Source organism: Myotis yumanensis, unplaced genomic scaffold (assembly GCF_028538775.1).
Source record: "Myotis yumanensis isolate MYYU_CA2020_CCGP unplaced genomic scaffold, mMyoYum1.0.hap1 SCAF_3, whole genome shotgun sequence".
Classification (NCBI taxonomy): domain Eukaryota; kingdom Metazoa; phylum Chordata; class Mammalia; order Chiroptera; family Vespertilionidae; genus Myotis; species Myotis yumanensis.
The window spans coordinates 189,585,986-189,605,922 of record NW_027223754.1 but is presented as its reverse complement, the minus strand read 5'-3'; the positions used below and the strand labels follow the sequence as shown (position 1 = coordinate 189,605,922).

General features: G+C 42.9%; 1 protein-coding gene across 2 annotated transcripts in view; it reads left to right on the top strand.

The window, feature by feature from the left end:
* Nucleotides 1–19,937, top strand: part of BORCS5 (BLOC-1 related complex subunit 5) — a 72,640-nt gene that overhangs the window by 51,211 nt on the left and 1,492 nt on the right. The gene's annotated exons all lie outside the window — the stretch shown is intronic.

Here is a 19,937-nt window from a genome sequence, read left to right as displayed (position 1 = left end):
ACTCCTCTCCCCTCTGGCAACCATCAGTCTGTTCTATGCATCTATGAGCCTGTTTTTATTTTGTTTGTTCATTTACTTTTGTTATTTAGATTCCACTTGTAAGTGGAATCATATGTTATTTGTCCTCCTCTGACTGACTTATTTAAAGTAAGAGTTAGCTCGTAATAGTATGTGTAAAGTCCTGCCATACTAATTTCCTATATGTATTTTGTATTTTATTTTCAAATAGGATATCAGTTCTTTGAGAGCAGGTGTCTTGACATCTCCTTAAAAATTATATTTTTCACTGTGTTAACACATGAAAAGGTCAGTGATTCTTATTGAATGGAAGCAATTAGCCCACAGCGTTTTGTAAGGAAAGAAACAAGATAACTAAAGAGAATGGTAGGAAGTTAAGTAATTATTAATAACAGTAAGCAGGTACTTCTTTTAAGCACTGAAAAGTGTCATTGACCAGGCCATTGCATGGCACAGCTCTGGGTGCACCAAGGTATAAGTAAATATATTTTCCAAAGTTTTCACTCAAGAAGGGGTTTATATTCCTGACACCTTAAAGTATGTCATATAAAGAAAAGAAAATGTCAAGAGCTCTATCTTGGAGAAACCACTTATGTAAATGGCACCCCCTGTTGTTTAACAAAATAGTTCTGGTCATTGACTCAGGCAGAGAAGAAGATTGACATGCAGTAACACACAAGTAAAAGGTTGTGAATCACAGCAAATTAATTATTTATTGGGAATGAACATAGTACATCCTTGAAATAACAGTCGTCAGTTATATTGATAGATTTAAATTTGCCACCACTTCCAGCATTTTAGCGCCTATCTTTCATAAAATGTATGCATATATGCTTCTCTCATGGAAGTCTTTTACTTGGTAGACTATGAAATATGACCTTTCATATTGATTGGTATTGATGTGGCCTTTCAAATGGTATCAACTATTTTACTACATTATGATGTACACTAGTGGCCTGGTGCACGAAATTTGTGCATGGGGCGGGGGCAGGAATGTCATCCCTCAGCTTGGCCTGCACCCTCTCCAATCTGGGGCCCCTTGGGGGATGTCTGACTGCTGGCCTGCTCACCCCCTACTGACCCCCCTGCCGGCATGCTTGCCCCAAACTGCCGCCCCCCCCCCCACGGCCTGCTTTTCCCCAACTGCCCCCCCTGCTGGCATGCTTGCCCCAAACTGCCCCTCTTGCTGGCCTGCTCACCCCCAACTGCCCCCCCCTGCTGGCCTGCTTGTCCCCAACTGGCCCCCCCTGCTGGCCTGATCACCCCCAACTGCCCTCCCCTCCTGGCCTGATTGCCCCTAGCCCCATTCCTTGGTCACTGGGGTGACCCAGGACGCCAAGCCTTCCCTCCCGCTCTCCTGCCAGCTTACCAGGAAGCCAAGTCTTCCTGCCTGCTCTCTGGCCGGCTCCATGGTTCCGGCCGGCGCCACCATCTTTGTCATGTCAATTTGCATATTCCCTCCTTATTGGCTGTGGGCGCTGCCATCTTTATTGCAAAGTGATGGTTAATTTGTATATTACTCTTTTATTAGATAGGATAGCTTCCAATCCCAAACATGACTGCATTAGAATCACTTGGGTTTTTGTTTGTTTTAATACTGAGTTCTCTTGTCCCCGTAATAGTCTAGGTTATGGTTTGTGAATCATTACTTTAATAAGTTTACCAAGTGATTCTGCAGCCATTCTCCATTACCTGGGAATTGGAGATCACTGATCTACAGGACTGTTTTCCAAAATAAGTTCTATAGCACTAATTCATGTAAGGAAGATCAAATTTTTTGCATATTCCATCACCACCTTGGAAAGTCACAATGCATATTCTCTTGCTAAAAGTTCTTAGGAATCTTACAATAAACCAGCACTATTCAAACTTTTTTTTTTTAAATCTCAGAACCCTTATATTAGGTAACATCTATTAACATCTTATAGAAGTAGCATTTTTAAAGAAACTTCTTTGGAAATGCTCTTGTACACATAAGAAAGACTTTACCATTTTTTACTATTGTCTTAGAAATTAACTGTGACATTAACTTTCAGAGAGACGACTTTAGAAAAATACAACTTTTAATGCTTCTTGTTTTCTTTTTGAAAGATCCTCTAATCCATATCTGTCATTCTGTAGTTTAGGAAAGTGTAGTAAGAAAGATTGACAGCTCATTTTTAAAGAGTTGGGTAAAGTAGTTTGTAGCTGGTAGTACAAACAGAGCTTCTCATTATACATTTTCAAGACTCGGAACAGTGTTTCTTGGCCCCGAATATGTGTCAGAATCACCTGGGAATTTTTCCCTTCAGTATATATGATGGAAAGTTTTACACACACCCTGAAGTAGATAAATACTGTGAACCATCATGTACTCAGTGCCCACCTACTACAGGCATGAACTTGTCAACACTCCTGTTCCACCCATACCCTACCCACTCCCTGTCACCTCCTCAACTGGTCTATTTTGCAGTAAATCTCAAGCATATCATTTCATTCATAAATGTTTAAGTTATGTATCTTTAAAAGTAAAGGACTCTTTTTTAAAAACCTTTTAATCTGAATCAATTTTAGACTTAGAGAAAAGTCACAACTATAGTTCAGAGAGTTCCTGTATACCCCTCACACAGCTTCCTCTAAAGCAGTGGTTCTCAACCTTCTGGCCCTTTAAATACAGTTCCTCATGTTGTAACCCAACCATAAAATTATTTTCGTTGCTACTTCATAACTGTAATGTTGCTACTGTTATGAATCGTAATGTAAATATCTGATATGCAGGATGGTCTTAGGCGACCCCTGTGAAAGGGTCGTTTGACCGCCAAAGGGGCTGCGACCCACAGGTTGAGAACCGCTGCTCTAAAGTGAGCATCTTATAGAATCCTAAATACAATGATCAAAACCAGGAAATTAACACTGCTACAATACTATTAACTAAACAAAGGCCTTATTTGAATTTCACCAGTTTTTCCACCAATGAAGAACTCCTTTTAAAAAACACAACCACAATGCTATTATCATACCTAATATATTTAAAATAATACCTTCACTCAGTATAGCTGAGCTGCTTTTTAAGAAAATACTGATGCATAAGTCTCACTCTAAACCAGTTAGATTGAAATCTTTAAGTAGTGGTACATGGGGAAGGGAGGAAGCTGAGCACTGGTGTTTATGAAAGTGCTATAGAGGCCCTGGCCTAGTAGCTCAGTTGATTGGAGCATCGTCCTGATACACCAAAGTTGTGGGTTCAATCCCTGGTTAGGGCACATACAAGATGCAACCAATGAATTTATAAATCAGTGGAATAACAAATCAATGTTTCTCTCTCTTTCTTTCTTTTTTTCTCTCTCTCTTTTTCTCCTTCTCCCCTCTCCCTCTCTCTAAAAATAGAAAAAATCAATAAACAATTTTTTGAAAAAACACCTGGCTGGTGTTTCTCAATTGGTTGGGCATCATCTCATGCACCAGTAGGGGGCATGCGGGATGCAGCTGATCGATGTTTCTCTCTCATCAATGTTTTATCTCTCTCCCTTTTCCATCCTGTCTCTCTAAAATAAATAAAAACATATTTTTTAAAAATTTAAATAAATAAATAGAAAGTACTCTAGAATCCGTAACCAATGTTGAGAACCAGTGTTCATTTAAAACAATTAAGCTGAGCTAATTCTGTTTGAGGAACTATGGAGTTCACTTTGAGTCATCAGTAGTTACCCAGGATTGTTGGAAAACCCAGAACAGTACTCACAGTGCTGTGCAGTACCTCCATAGTTCTCCTAGAGCGGAGGAGGTGGGCACTGTTCAGAGTTCTCATTGATGATTTGTTGTCTCTGTTGGAAAGTGCTGGCAAACTCCTGAAACACACATCCATCTGTGCTCAGTTCATACCTAAGGATTGAAATTAGTCATTTCCAAATGAATAAAGTTGAGGATGTAGTTTTGATCAAATACCAACTCTCAGATATTATTCCAGATGTTTCCTGGAAATTTGGTTGCCAGAGTGAGGAAGTAACATAATGCTCTGTGTGTTGTAAAGTGAGGGAACTTAATAAGCATGGAGCATGTGTATTAGTGGAAGTGTGGAGCCCACATTACCCAGAGGCCTATAAAGTTACAGGGCTTGTGATCACTTAAGTTTGGGTCAAAGGGAAACATGGCTATGTTCTAGTCTGATTCAAATAAGAGAAAATCAAGGAGTTAGCTAAGCTTTCCTGTTGCTAAATGTGGATGATGCTCTTGAATGACAAATCTATATATATAAAAAGTTAATATGCTAAGTGTCCCTCTGAGTCTGACCGGTCGCTATGACATGCACTGACCACCAGGGGGCAGACGCTGTGACTCGCACTGGCCATTTACAAAGAAACAGCACCATGGACCTGGTGCCGACAAAGCAACACTCGGCTTCCCCCAAGTGGGACATAGGCCCCAACACCACCTTGGAGTGACAGCCCACCAAATTGCAGCCGCCACTGCCAAGACCCCATGGCACAAAATGCGGCCCACAGCTCAGCCCAGCCCAGCCCAAAATGGTGGCTGTGGGCGCCGGGTAATGACCTCACATATCAATGTCCAGCTTCCTCTCCCTAGCGATGACTAGCCTCCTTGGAGTTTCTTCAGCCCAGGAACATGACTTGCTTTATAGCCAGGTGCAAACATTTTACACTTTAACCAAATGTCTGTGAAGCATTTTCCCATGTCTCATCTCATTTGATCCTCAGAAGTCCTGGAGTAGGTAGATAGGAGACTTGGTAGAATCCTATTTTCTTTTCATTAGCTGGAAAATGGAGATTTAGAAAGTTTAGAAACTTGACCGACTGAAAAGAAGAAAGAAATGGTGGACCTTGAAAATGACTTCAGGTTTTCTGAATATAGTCAAACACTGCTGCAGTTAAATATTTTACCCTTTGTTCTCCCTGCATGATCTACAGTAATAATCTGCTTCGTGTTGATATTTACTGCTGTGTTTCTGACAATTACCTGAAAGAGAAGTTGGGGTGCTTCACTGGGCTGGAAAAACTTTAGCTACATCAGAAAGCAGTTCTAATTAAGCAAGTTTGTTCTATCCTATATAACAAAAGGCTAATATGCAAATCGACTGAACGGCAGAATGACTGGTCGCTGTGATGTGCACTGACCACCACAGGGCAGACACTCAACGCAGGAGCTGCCCCCTGTTGGTCAGTGCACTCCCACAGGGGAGCACTGCTCAGCCAGAAGCCCTGAGCTGGGCTCATGGCTGGCGAGTGCAGCAGCAGTGGTGGGAACATCTCCCGCCCCCGTGGCAGCACCAAGGATGTCCAACTGATGGCTTCAGCCCACTCCCCATCAGCCAGACATCCCCTAAGGGCTCCCAGACTGCAAGAGGGTGCAGGCTGGGCTGAGGGACCGCCCCCCCCCCCCAAGTGCACAATTTTTGTGCACCGGGCCTCTAGTGTTTTATAAATGTGTGTATGCAAGAGAAGTGGAAGATAGAGATGGTCTTCCTTCACAATCAGGAACTCTTGTAATAGACACTGACCACTAGTTTTCTTAATGGCTGCAGGATGGCCCCTCAGTCAGCCAGCTCGCACTGCTGAGCAGCTATTGCAGACCTACTTAATGTGAGGTCCTTTAGGGGTTACAGAGAAATGTGACCTAGCCCCTGCTCACTGAGCACTGCCTAGGTGAGGGAACAGTAATATGAAGGATAAGGCACTGTCGATGGAGAGTACTCAGTTATGGTTTATGATTGGAGTTCTCTAAGAGTTAAAGATCAGGCAATCCACAAACAGGTGAGGTTCAAGCTGGGTCTTAAAGGAAAACCAGGATTCGGGAAATGAATGGAGAGAAAGAGCAGAGCATTGCTGACTGGGAAACAGCTTGACAGTCTCAGAAGAAAACTAACTTTGGGGCTTTAGGGGGCCAGTAAAGAAACTAAACTTGGTCCAAGAAAGCTTCTCTACATTAAGAACCACAGAATGTTGGAGTCGGAAGGAACTTGGAGACCTTCTGGTCCAGTGCCATCATTATTTAGATGCAGAAATTCAAGCCTGTTAGAGAAAGTAAGCAATTTAACCAGGGTCACAGAGTGAGACCGTGGCCAGAATTATGGAATTAAAAGTGGATGAAGATTAAAGGAGCTTTTTGTGTTATTTTTATTTTTTGTAGGTGGTATACTTGAACATGTTTACAGATTAAGGGGGGAGAGACAGAAGAGATAAAAGATGAAAGATAAAAGGGATTCATACAGCAAGATCCCTGAGGGGACAAGAGAGGATAGGATTTAGAGCCATGGGGTTCTTTATTTTGAGAGAAAAGGAAGGCTGTAGGTAGGTTTATAAAAAGAGGATACCTGGTACAGATCAGTCACACCTGAGGAGCCTGTGTATTCTCTCTGAAGAAGAGGGGAGGGCACGTGTTGGGAGTGACCACTGGGGAGTAGTACAGCTGTGAGCACTGGGAACCACGGAGGCTCAGCTGAGGGGAAAACCTCTACCTTGTATCCTTGGGTGAGTTAGCGTAGTGGTTCCAAGTGTAAACTCCAGAGCCTCCTTGCCCAGGTTCAAGTCCTGGCACTACCTCTAACTAGCTCTGTGACCTTAGCCAAGTTACTTAATCATTCTAAACCTCAGTTCCCTTACCTGTTATATGGGGATAAGAATAGTATCCACGTCAGTAAGGTTTTTGTGAGAATTAAACAAGTTTCCCTATGTTAAGTACCGAGGACCATGTCTGCCATGTAGTAAATACTGGAGTGTTAGCTCTTATGATTTGTTTTAAATATAAATAAATGACTTAAAGAGAAAAGCCTAACCTTATTGCCATGAATTGGCCCATATGAAGTTTCTTGATACAGCAGCAGCCTAAATAGTGGCTCATTTTAAGCAATACCCTCAATAATCAAGTGTGATAAAGAACTTAATAGTTAGCTCATTCTGGTTTCCTGGAATCCCTGCATGGTTCCCTTCATGCCATATATATGCAATTTTTGGAATTTTTGTAGTAAATTTAACTGTTCATTCTACTTTGTGAGTAGCAAACTGGTGCCTAGGGAACATGGGTCACAAGAAATGTGTGACTAGATGACCACACATGATTAGTCCTTGGCCTCTAGGCTGTGGGTATATCTCTTATCATTTAGGTGATTTTTTATGAGCCCGTCATTTCTACTTAAGGATTCGAGTTGACAGGCAGACACTTTCAGTTCTAGGTCACATCTGTCATTGAAATTTGGGTTAAATGAAAGGTAAGGAAGCATGTGTCCTCCTAATGTGGGTGCTTTTCCCCGGGGCCGGGGAGGCTGGAGGGAAGGCTGTGGCAGATCCACAGCCCCAGGAAGACACGTTGAGGCATTTGGAGCCGTTCTTGTCACTGACCTAGATCGAGGTTCTGTCTCGCTCTAGTAGCTATCAATGTGTAAATAAATTAGAATGCCTTTTAACTAAGATAAAGCCACTAGAGCTATTTTGTTACAGTTATTATGTGCTTGCCTAAAGGCCTTGAAACTAAATTCATGATATGATTCTGATAGTCTCCGTGTTTGTCATTCTTATGTGTGTTGATAAAGCAGGCTATTTTAGCATAAACTAATATGAAGCATTGAAGGGCGGTTCAGATGAACAGGTAAGAGTTGCATTCCTTACAAAGTCATGTGATCCCATACAGTTATAAAGAGACCCTAGAGTTTCTCTAATTTAGTTCTTTCATTGCACAAGTAAAGAAAACCAAGGCCCTTGAGTTTATTTGGGACTTGCCCAAGGTTGTTCTCTTAGGTAATGATTAAGATGATATTAGTTGAGTCTCCCTGATTCCAGGGCTCTTTTCTGCTTTACTATACAAATGTCTACTTCTTTGGGACCTTTCACTTTATTTTCAGTTATTCCTTTTCATGTAGTAGGCATTCAACTGGTGTTTGAAGGGGTGGGCTGCCCTTTCAGGAGTCAGTACACAGAGCTAGGCAGGGATTCTTTCTGTTGACAATACAGTAATACTTAAGAATTAGCTGGAGCCATCTTCCAAGTGTCTGACCTGACTTTCTGTGCCATGCCTCCTCCCATGAGACGGGGAGAGATTGATCAAGGTTAACCCACTGCTCACAGTGTTGCAGAGAATCGGTGTCTGAACTGGTATTAGCTTTCATTCCGACCTCCTTCGGGTAAAAGCCGGGTTTTGTGAACCATTGGTTAGGTGAGGCTGTTACTATGTACTTATTTATTTATTCTCACCCAAGGATATGTTTTTTCCTGATTTTTAGAGAGAGGAGGGGGCGGGGAGAGAAACATTGATGTGAGAGAGATACACTGATTGCCTCCTGTACTCACCTGGACAGGGGATGGAACCTGAGACTTTTCCATATACGGGACAATGGTCCACACCAGCCAGGGCGAAACTCTTTGCCTATCACCTTAAACTGTGAATCTCCTTTAAATGACAACATTATTAGATTTCTGTTGCTGCTTTTAAACATATTCTGGCATTGGTTACTGCATGTTTGACCTCAGATTATAAAATGGATTGGAAGTGTTTAATTAAAACTATAAATTTTGATAAGAGCATTGAGATACTGGGCTTCTTTTTGCTGAAATACTGAGGGCAAGGCATTTCAAGACAGTTGTGGGTTCCCTTTCTATCTTACAAGTGACTTTGGTGTAAAATTCAGGTTGAGACCTTACAATGTAATTATAGTGCTTCCCACCCCGCTTTGTCCTTTGGGCAACCTTTCTTCTTGGTAAGAAATACAACTGGTGCCTTGGGTGGCAGGAAGTAGAGGTGGGGATTGGGCTGCTTCTGGCCGTAGGTCTGCCATACACTACTTCCTTCCGCCTGGCCCCACACTTCCGTCAAAGCAGCACTGCCCCGCCAAAAGGCAGAGATCCTGGAGGAGGGCCCAACCAAGTTTATTACTCGCCTTCTGGAAATGTAGGCTTGTGTTTTTTGGCGAGGTATGAGCAAAGCCTAGTTATTTGACTGCTCTGAGATTTAACTCCATTCAGATTCTGGATACTGACACATGAGTATGTGTGAACAGCAGCCCTATTTCCCCCCAGTTCGCCTGCCCTAGACATGCCCCTAGACAGCTGGCGCTGCCAGCTTTCCTGGCTGCAGGTGCCAGGAGCTAGAGCCCCTGATCCTCTCCCACCCCAGCTTGTTTTCAGTCTGCCACAGTGGGCAGTGTAAGAAGCTCCATGTAGCCGCCTCTCTTGTGAGCAATGGCAGAGTAACTGGTATCCATAAGCCAGCTAGTAAGCAGTATTAAGGGCACATGGGTTATAGAATCAGAAATAGGGCTGGGGAAAGATATTCCCTGTCCTGTATCTCTTTCAGGGAAGAAAAACAAGGAATTTTAGCAAATCTGAGCATTGCTTGCAGTGCTGAGGACAATGCCTGGCACATAGGAACATTTAATAAATGTTTGTTAAGTGAACAATTTAATATATCCTGCAATTATTTCAATATAAACTTTCTTTTATTAGAAAAAGTAAAGGTTATGAGAGTTGTATTAGGTGGGGTAGGCTATACTGCATCTATAATTAGACTCAGAGATGTGTAATGGCTCAAATACAACATAAGTTTATTTCTTGCTCATATTCAAGGTGGGTGCTTCTGGTTACTAGGTGACTCTCCTCCTTTGAATTCAGGATTCCAGGATCCTCCCTTCTGTGGTTCTGCCGTACCCAAAGACCACAATGCTCATAGCATCCAGTTGTTGGAAGGGGCCAGAAAGAGGGGACAAAGTAGAAGCTATATATATAAAAGCCTAAGCTACCCTTACTACTGGTCGACCGAACGACTGGTCAGTTGGTTGCTATGACGTGCACTTACCACCAGGGGGCATATGCTCAACACAGGAGCTGCCCCCTGTTGGTTAATGCGCTCCCACAGCCAACCTCCCACGGGCAGCCAACCTCCCATGGTCTGTCCACCACCACCACCACCACCATCACCAACCCCGGCCAGCTGGCCCTGATCCCGGCCAGGCCCAGGAACCTCACCCGTGCACGAATTCGTGCACTGGGCCTCTAGTCTTCTAATAATCAAAGTTGTAGTCCTCCAGATCCACTGAAGTCACACTGCTTTTTGGTCTCCACTCCTGCCCATGCCTTCTACTATGCTGCCTGCTGCTAGAACCTGCTCTTCATCTCTGCCTGATGAATCCTGTACTCCCATCAGTATAGCCAGCAGCCTATCGTTCCCATTGGTTTCAGAAGGCATCTCCTGGCCTTGGCCGTGTAGCTGTTGGTTAGAGCATCGTTCCTGTGCACCAAGGGTTCAATCTGCGGTCAGGGCACATACAAGAGGCAGCCAATGAATGCATAAATAAGTGGAATGACAAATTAGTCTCTCTCTCTCTCCCTCTCCCTCTCCCTCTTCCCCCTCCCCCCTTTCTATTCCTCTTCCTCTAAATTCAATAAATTAGAAAAAAAAGGGGTCTCCTGCCTCATTTCTCCCCCAGTGCTCAGGAAATGTTTGCTGGGTGAGTTTGTGTAGTGATGACGAGCGTCAGCTCTCTGCGTGGGTGACAATAGGAGCCTTTGGATTCCAGAGGTCAGGCTCTCCCATGTCAGGATAGGTCATCTGGCACAGGGTTTAGGAGCACAGACTCTCTGTCAAGTGAGATACAGGATACCAACATAGTATCTTGGTGTCATCGTCATCATCATCATCATCTCCTCCTCATAGTCGGCGTCACCTGTTTGTTCTTTAAGCATAAGTTAGAGGATTTCAGCTGTAAAATATTGATCTCCACACCACATACAAGGCCTGTTCCTTCCTCTGAGTCAAAAAAGGGGTTGTGTTCATGGATATTGGGGTGCCTAAGTAAGGGAACTGTAGAGCACATAATTAAGCCGGTTTTACACTGTTTAATCACCTCAGCTCAGGCTTAAACTATTGAATGGGTCATTGAGGTCATACAGACTTACTTTTGTTTCCCTTGGATCCTGGCATTGGGAAGGGGAGTCCAGGTCACTGATGTGGCTCCCAGGTTTTCTTCTTCATCCACCCACTCCATCTGCCAGCATGGCTTCTACACACATCTCCTAAGGAAGTAGAAGTGGTAGTAGTAATAATGCAGCCGTCATTTTTTACATGTTTACCATGTGCCAGGTCTGGAATGGACATGTTACATACATTATCATCTGTGTATGACAGATAGAGAAACCAAGGTTCAGGGACCCAAAAGGGCAACCATTCAAGGTGACACAGTTGTTAAATAGTGGAGCTGGGACTCAACCCAGACCTAAAACCCACACTGGAGACTCCAAGTGCTTCCTACTGCATTCTTTTTCTTTCTCTTCGATTCTTCATGCAAGGGTTTTTACTTGCCAGCTTCTCTCCATGTTTGTACCTAATGCTAACTTTCCCGGACCCAATATCCCTTTATCATATTTCCTTCCTGGTTTCACAGTGTATGTTGTGAAAGGATCTCTGAGGACTATGGTAGTCATGGAGGTGGACGGAGAGGGGTAGTCAGGGGAGCCAGGGAGCAGACCTGTGCCAAGGGGCGTCATACCTCCCCAGTCCCACTCTGCAAGGAAGGCAGAGAGAGGGGGTCTGTAATTAGAGAGAAAGCAGAACGGCGACTTGTCAAGGAGGCAGAAGATCTGAGGTGTCAGAGTGCCCTGGACTAATGTCTTCATAGAGTCCAGGCAAAGCTCTCCCAAGGGGGAGCGGGGAGAGGGATTTCTGCCCTCCAGCCAGCCTTCCGTCTACCCTGATCTTTTTCTTTTCCTGATGTTCTGCCTTTCAGTGTCCCTCCCTAGCCCTTTTCGGGGGTGGGGAGGGGTGGTGGTGGGCGGGGGGAGGGGGGGGTTCAAGGGAGAGGGGAATCTGCCTAACATATTTAGCTTTGGGAACTGCTTAAAGATTTTGAGATTTCTTTCCCACCTCCTTGCCTAGACATCACTGCCAAGGGTAAGAAGGCATAAGGGGAAGTTGGGCAAGTCATGAAATAATAATTGGGACGAAGTGATGCAATTCAGATTCCCGAGGTCCTGGTAGCTCTTGGTTCTCTTGAAGACCTAAGTAACATTTGTTCCTTTGCTGAGACAGACACATTGTTTGAACAAAGGAAACAGGATCACTTCAAAATGTCCACTATGTGGTAACCCATACCATTCAGCCCTGTTGTAATTAATGAAAACACTGGCGACAGTCTGCCCATTGTTTGCCGTTGAGCAACAGGAAATGGCAAACTAACAAGGAGCTGGAGAAGGCTTATGTCATTCCAGGGGAAGCAGAAACTGCGCGCAGTTTTGACCGATAGCTTCCTGGTTGCAGATCTAGGTCCACCTGAGCAGGTTCTGTTCCTGATGGATATGGAGATGTGTGTTTGTTTTGACCTTATCGTTTGACTTTGACATTAATCTGTAGTAGATATTTTGTTTTCCTTATGTCCAGAAATGGTGTATTGAAAAACATTGTTTTAGACCACAGTTTTCACACACAGATATCATTCATCCGACAGGATAGAACTAACTACAGGAAAGGAAATGTCACTGGCCAACTTAGTGCATGGGGTAGTTGACAGGAATGTCGTGTGGTGGCCCTTGGACTCAGGAGATGCGGAGTCCAGCCCTGGCTCTGGCAGCACCAGCTGTGTAGACTTAGGCAAATACTTAACCACTTTGGAGTTAGTCTGGTAAAGTGAGAGGGGTGGGATCAAATGCTCCCTCAGGACCCTTGCCGCTCTAAAGTTCTATGTTCAAAGCCCCCTTCGTGAAGTCAAGAATCATGAAATGCTTGTACAAGTGAAATGTCAGAGTACAAAGTGTGCCAACAGACTTTGCCAGTGAAAATGTCATTCAAGTTGATCTGCTAATAGGTAGTTTGTCCCTTTAATCTCCTCTCAGGTTTTGTTTTTATAATTTGTCTGGTAATTTGTTGTTTTTGTTATTAAGAAATTAAATATTGGTGGTTAAATTAAAAACAAAAGTCTTCTTTCACTGCACTTGAAAACTGAAAGTTGCCATTTAAATTCATCTATTAAGGATTTTGAAAACGTATTGAACACATTGCTCAACATGGTATGTATTTCAGTGAAATGAATTGACATTTGAATTAATGAGCACTGTAGAAAAGATAGGCAAAGATTCGGTGAGGAGGCCTGGGTTTAAATTCTGGTCTCACTGCTAGTGCTAGCTGTGTGACCCTGGGCACATTTTGTGATCTCTGAATCCTCAATTCCACATCGCTACTAGGAGAATGATATTTTCCTTATAGGATTGTTGTGAGGAAGAAAGATAATATAGGTATAGTACATAGTACATGCCTAACATTTAATAGATAATTTATAGTAGTTATAACTGCTATACATTATTTTATTACAGTAATTAAAATAACTAGGGAATTACCGATTGATATAGACTGGGTTCTGCCTACCCAGTCTCCTAATGTGACGTACATAGATTACTAAAGACACAGTCCCACTAGTATGGATTTCAGTTTTTGTTTTTGAGACCATGTGGACTGAGATTTTCCAGAGAAGTTTCCCTTCTTGTGTGCTTTATCTGCCAAAGGTGTGATAAGAAAATAAATAGCAAGAGTTTACTTTTGTAAGCTGTCATTGCAAACTGTTGTCTTCAGAAACCGGGTAGCTTCAACATGTACAGTGTGGGGTAATTTGTGACAATTGGTCTGTGATGCAGTTAATGAAAACACCTGCCCATTGTGTCAGAGAGAGGCATCCCAGAGAACATTAAGGGTGCATACCTCAGTTAAGGACATGTACCTCGGTTGTGATTTGATCCCCAGCCCTGGCCTGGTCTGGGTGCCTGCAGGAGGTAACCTCTCTCTCTCTCTCTGTCTCTCTCTTTCTCACCTCAGTGGTCATTATGGAGTCAGTTTACTATATATATAGGCAAAGAAGGTTCCAGGAGGTGGCTGAGATCTCGATTTTGAGGTACCTCTCACCCTTTTATAGTGTACAGTTCAATGGTTCTTGGTATAGTCACATAGTTGTACAACCAACACCACTAATTCCAGAACACTTTCATCACCCCAAAAAGAACCCCCCATAAGTTAGTAATCACTCCCCATCTCCTGTTCTCCTATCCCATAATAATCACTAATCTGCTTTCTACATCTATGGATTGCCTATTCTAGTTATTTCATATAAACATAATCATATGTGGCCTTTTGTGTCTGACCTCTTTCACTTAGCATGCTCCTATCAAAGCTCATCCATGTTGTAGCCTTGCATTTGTTGCAGATGTTGTCAGTTGCATTCCTTATCCTATATAATAAAAGACTAATATGCAAATTGTCCCTACGGGTGGGAGTTAGACGTGCACTGACCACCAGGGGGTCATGCGGAACATGGCAGGCATCGGTGACATGGTGCTGGCAGTGGGCAGCAGTGGAGGCACTGCCAGCCCCAATGGGCCCCGACAAAAGCAGGACTGCAGCGCGATGGTGGTGCAGGTGAGCCGGTGGCGCCAGGCCAAGGCGGGTACGAAGGATGCCCCAGCCGGCAGCCACTAGGGACCCTACCCATGCACGAATTTCGGGCACTAGGCCTCTAGTTATCTATAATAATAAAAGCATAATATGCTAATTAGACCAGACGAAGCAGGGGCTGCGAGGGTCTAGGCAGCCGCTGCAGTTGCCTCAGGCCAAGGCAAGCCGCTGCGGCTGCGAGGGCTGAGCCCCTTGCATGAATTTCATGCATTGGGCCTCTAGTGGTTGAATAGTATTCCATTGTATGAAAAGAGACCACATTTTGTTTATCCATTCATCAGTTGGTGGATATTTTTCTTTGAATGCGGTCATATGGTATGATCTGAGAATTTCTTAGTTTCATTTTAGCATTATGAAAAACAAATCTCTAAGCAGATTTGGCCATTCCATGGAATTTGTTATTCTCTTCTATTTTTAGATTGCTTTTGTATAAATCCTCTCATTTATAATCTTCATAACACTACTATGAGATGGGAAGGATGGATAACAGGTGTTACTATTACTACTTTAAAAAAGTAGAAGCTGAGACTCAGTTTGTGATTTGTCATACAACTAGTAGAATTTAAATTCAAGCTTTTTTAAAACTTTTTTTTATTGTTGACACTATTACAGATGTCTCCATTTCCACCTCCCCTTTGCCCACCTCCACCCAGCCCACCCCCCTTCCCTCTAGCCAACACCACAGTATGGTCTGTGTCTGTGTCTAGGTTGTTTGACTAATTCCTTCACCTTGTTTCATCTAGTCCCCACCTCGCTCACAGCTGTCAGTCTGTTTCATGTATCCTTGGTTTCTATTAGCCTTCTGTCTTTTTATGGTAGTGAATTATTAGCCATTGTCAAGGATTTAGGGTGGGGGTGAACCTACATTGCTAAAAATCAGTAATATGCCTATCTCCAAATAGGCACTTGAGGCATGGCCAAGTCCCTACAGATTGTTACTAGCCCCAGAATTGATTATTTAGATAGCTACAAAACAGGATGAATAATCATTTTTCCTTTTAGCCCTTTAGCTTAAAAAAAAAAATCTTACAATAATGAACAGAATTGTATGTCACTGTATATTTGTTACATTTGAAGCACAGGGGTTGCCCGTGCAAGGGAGGAACAGAACTGGGACTGGATTCAGAATGTGAGAAGAGGGACAGATAACCCTTGGATGGATGGCCTTGGCTCACCATGGCCTCCTCCTCCCCAGGAGCTCATGTTCTTAAATTGAATTTAGGTGTAGAATGAGCACAGAGGAAGTGAACTATCTATTGAGATCAAATAAAAATTGACCTCAAGGGTTAAGTTAACTGAACGACATCACATTAAAAGCTGGACATTACCTTTAAAGGATGTAGAGGTGTGTGATTTTTTTTAACATAATCTCCTTAAATCCTCAAGCAGTCTTTTTTGTTTTTAACATTTCATATAAACATAAGTAACTTAGGGATAGGAAAAGCAACAATCTATCGATCATATAGACTTGAATTTTGTTAACTGTGGAACACAATTTACCTGCTCATTTTTCTTTTGACCCATTAAAAAGTTATTAAACTTACTTTGGCCATCTTGTACAATATCTATATGAGGCTCTCTTATTGTTGGATCGTGCATCTTTTCTAACTTAAAGCTGTAGGCCCTTGTAAAATGTATCACTACTTTGAAGAGATTACCTTTAGTTTGAAAAGGAAATCACATTAAGCATGTAGACATCTTTCATTAGGATGACCCACCTGTCCCAAACAAGCATCAAAGCTTACTTTATCAGGAAATTTTATGTAACAAAAAAATTTAAGCTGTGTACTCTCATTGGAGAAGATGCTAAAGCTCTTCTGCCTGCTTTCAAAATGTTTTTTTTTTTTAAAAATACACATGCACATTCACATATATATTTATATTGTACCATGTTGGGTAACACCAGACAGTGGTAATAGTTACTCATTGTCATGGCTGAACATAAAAACACAAGGAAGGACTTGTAGGCAAGTAGTGATTTCAGTTATTACGTAGTGTGAAGTGTTTCTGTCAGGAAACTTTGGGATGAGTAATGTGACTCTGTGGTAAGATTTTTCAGTAGCAGAAATTCAGAACACAAATAAAACTTGTCAGCGAAAACACACAGTGGTGAACTGTCATCTGAGTGACTGTGAAAGCCTTGAAGATGGTATAATAGAGATGAGTCATAACAACAGAGATACAGTGTGTCTATTTGGATACCTCAAAATGTCAGCCTTTTTTCTGCCCTTATTTTTGAAACTTCTTACCACTAGTACCATGTTGATTAGAAGTGATGAGAGTGAGCATCCTTGTTCCTGTCTTAGCGGGGAAAGTGTCTTTCACCACTAACTGTAGCTTTTCCATAGATACCCTTTATCAGTTGAGGACTGTTGTTCTGTTTCTAGTTTGCTGAATTTTTTTTTTTTTTTTACAGAGAGGAAGGGAGAGGGATAGAGTCAGAAACATAGATGAGAGAGAAACATCCATCAGCTGCCTCCTGCACACCCCCTACTGGGGATGTGCCTGCAACCAAGGCACATGCCCTTGACCGGAATCGAACCTGGGACCCTTCAGTCCGCAGGCCGACGCTCTATCCACTGAGCCAAACCAGTCAGGGTGAAATTTTTAATAATTGAATTTGTTGAATGCTTTTTTTTGCATCTATTGAAATGATTATGATTTTTTAAAATATATTTTATTGATTTTTTACAGAGAGGAAGGGAGAGAGATAGAGAGTGAGAAACATCGATGAGAGAGAAACACCGACCAACTGCCTCCTGCACATCTCCTACTGGGGATGTGCCCGCAACCCAGGTACATGCCCTTGACCGGAATCGAACCTGGGACCTTTCAGTCCGCAGGCCGACGCTCTATCCACTGAGCCAAACCGGTTTCGGCAAATGATTATGATTTTTAATCTTTATTCTGTTGAAATGTCAGATTACTTTGACTGCCAGATGCTGTAAAAGCATGCATCCTTGAGATAAGCCTCACTTGGTTAGGATGCAGTACCCTTTCGTATACTGCTGGATTTGATTTGCTGATATTTTGGATCCATATCCAGCAGTGGAGTGACCAGGTGGGGACATAGGCTGCCCCATCTATATAGGGAACAAATTTGAGCACATTCTGCAGAAATCTAATGTTTTGGTAAAGCCCATAGATATACCCACAAGTAATCTCACCTCCTTTTTCACCTGTCCTTTGAAATGTACTGCCACAAAACACACACACACACACACACACACACACAAAACATATGAATATGTAGGACAAGGCTTTAAGTATGAGTTTGAGAGTAAATATTTGGTTCCTTGAGGCCAGGGACTTTACCTCATTTATGTCTATCAGTTAAAGATTAAATTCAGCTGCTGTTACAGAGACCCGAAATTACAGTGGCTTATATAGAATGGAAGTGTATGCTTCTCTCCCATGCCTGGTACTACTCTCAGCCACAAAAGTCCTCATGGACCCAGACTTCTCTAGCTCTCTGCTCTGCCAAACCAGTGATGTGACCTTAGTTATTCTTGTGGTCTAACGGGGCTGCATCCACATTCCGGCAACAGCAGAGTGAAGGAAGGGAGGAGGAGGGGGAGGGGGAGGGGGAGGAGGGGAAGGAGGGGGAGGAGAGCAAAGAGTGTGTAAGCTAACAGCTGCCACGGGCAACTTCCACATATACATCCACTGACTAGAACTTAGTCACAGCAAAACAAGGTTTTCAAGGCAAGGGTTGTGGAGAATAAACAGGCATTCTCTGTGTTGGAAAATCTTTTTTATTTTTTTTAACATTTAAATGATGTTTCTGGAAGTTCCTGTAACAAACTTATTTGCAACATTTCTCTTTCTGGGCCTGAGTTTCCTGGAATAGTAAAGTTATGTTAACAAAGACAGTGGAAAAGAAACGTCATATTAATGTACACAGTAAGCTGTGTGGGTGTGAATAGTTTTGGTTCTCAGTATCTATATCCCTATGACCTTGCATGTTCACCCTGTAGTACTCAACACATGTCTGTTTATGCTTCTAGAATCTTTGTTCCAAAAGTAGAAATAGGAAAGGCGAGTTAGGGTAAGTCCCAGATTGGCACAAGGGTAAGATCCAGAATTGCATTAGTGACTTTACTGCCTGAAGTCACGTCAGATGTGCTAGAATAAGTCTGTACTGGGGTTCATCAACCATACAAAGATAGGGACAGGGATTAGGGATCAGGAACAGTGTTGCCTCAAGAGAGAAAAGGACATGAGAAATAGGTATCACCGATTTTACTATACTTTTCCAGGTATTAAAGTCTTACTTGCACCAAATTGAGACTTTCTTGCAGCAATCAGAAAGAATGGGAAAGGATTTAAAAGGCAATGACTTTTTCCATCATGTACTTTGACATTGTTCAATGCCAAGCATGTACCAACTGAAATTTCACGTACCAACTACAATCTCATGTACACTAGTGGGGCACTCTCTTGCTTGGGACATACGTGTAAAAGGAAGATGCTGGACTGAGGAGATGTGAGTTCTAGGCTTGGTCCTGTCGTTCTGAGACCTTGGAGGTCATTCAACCTTAAGTTGTTTTTTTCTTTCATGGACTGTTATGCAACTGGCTCTTGAAAGCCAAACTGTAAGCATGTAAGAATAGCATGCTTGAGTGATGTATTCTTACCTAAGCATGAAACATGATGTGGCTTTGAACTAAAGCTGTGGCTACATTAAACATGGGCCCCAGCTGGATGCGGAAATGTGTAGGGACGTACTACACATTACTATTGAGCAAACACCTTGCTAAAATGGTTGTAAAGACTGTCTGATCAAGTAAATATCAGGGGGAATGGGCTGATTGCCAAGGGCCTTAGACATGATAAACTCCTCATGTGCCTGTCTACTCTGTTGCTTTGGGGGTTGGGGGATGGGATGCCCCTGTCAAGCGAAATGCGATCCCAGGACCGTGCTGGTTCCTATGAGGATTCCAACGGGCTCCCCCATCTCCCGCTGCCTCTCAGAAGTGGAGTGTGTCTAGGTGCTGGATTGAATCGCCGCCCTGGAAAGGCAATAATTTACCTGCTCACTACCTCCAGAGTGCTGAGTGACTGAATGGGGTTGCACAAAACCCTCTGAAAGTATAAGCCGTTTCCACATTATTTGGAGTTTCCCACTCAGATGGTTTTTGTTTTCTCCTTGCACCCTCTCCCGCTGACTGTCTTTTTGTCCCCTAGGCATTAGAGAACGAGGGAGGAACCAACCCAGGAATCAAGCACTGAGTTCTAATACCATCCCTCTGTCCACAGTGTAAAAACGGAACTGGTTCTTTTTTGTTGGAGTTAGCTTTGGTCTCTTCGATGTTAGTTAGTTAGTTAGTTAGTTAGTTAGTTAGTTTTGTTTTGGTCACACATTTGCAGAGGCTCTGAGGTAGCCTGATGGAATGCCAGCACTTGGCACGATTGTGGTTGGGAAGGGGCGTGCTCCTGGGATAGATGAGATGGGCAGCGGTAGCACTTGAACTCTGGGATAGCAGTGTGAGTCTTTGATAATTTGT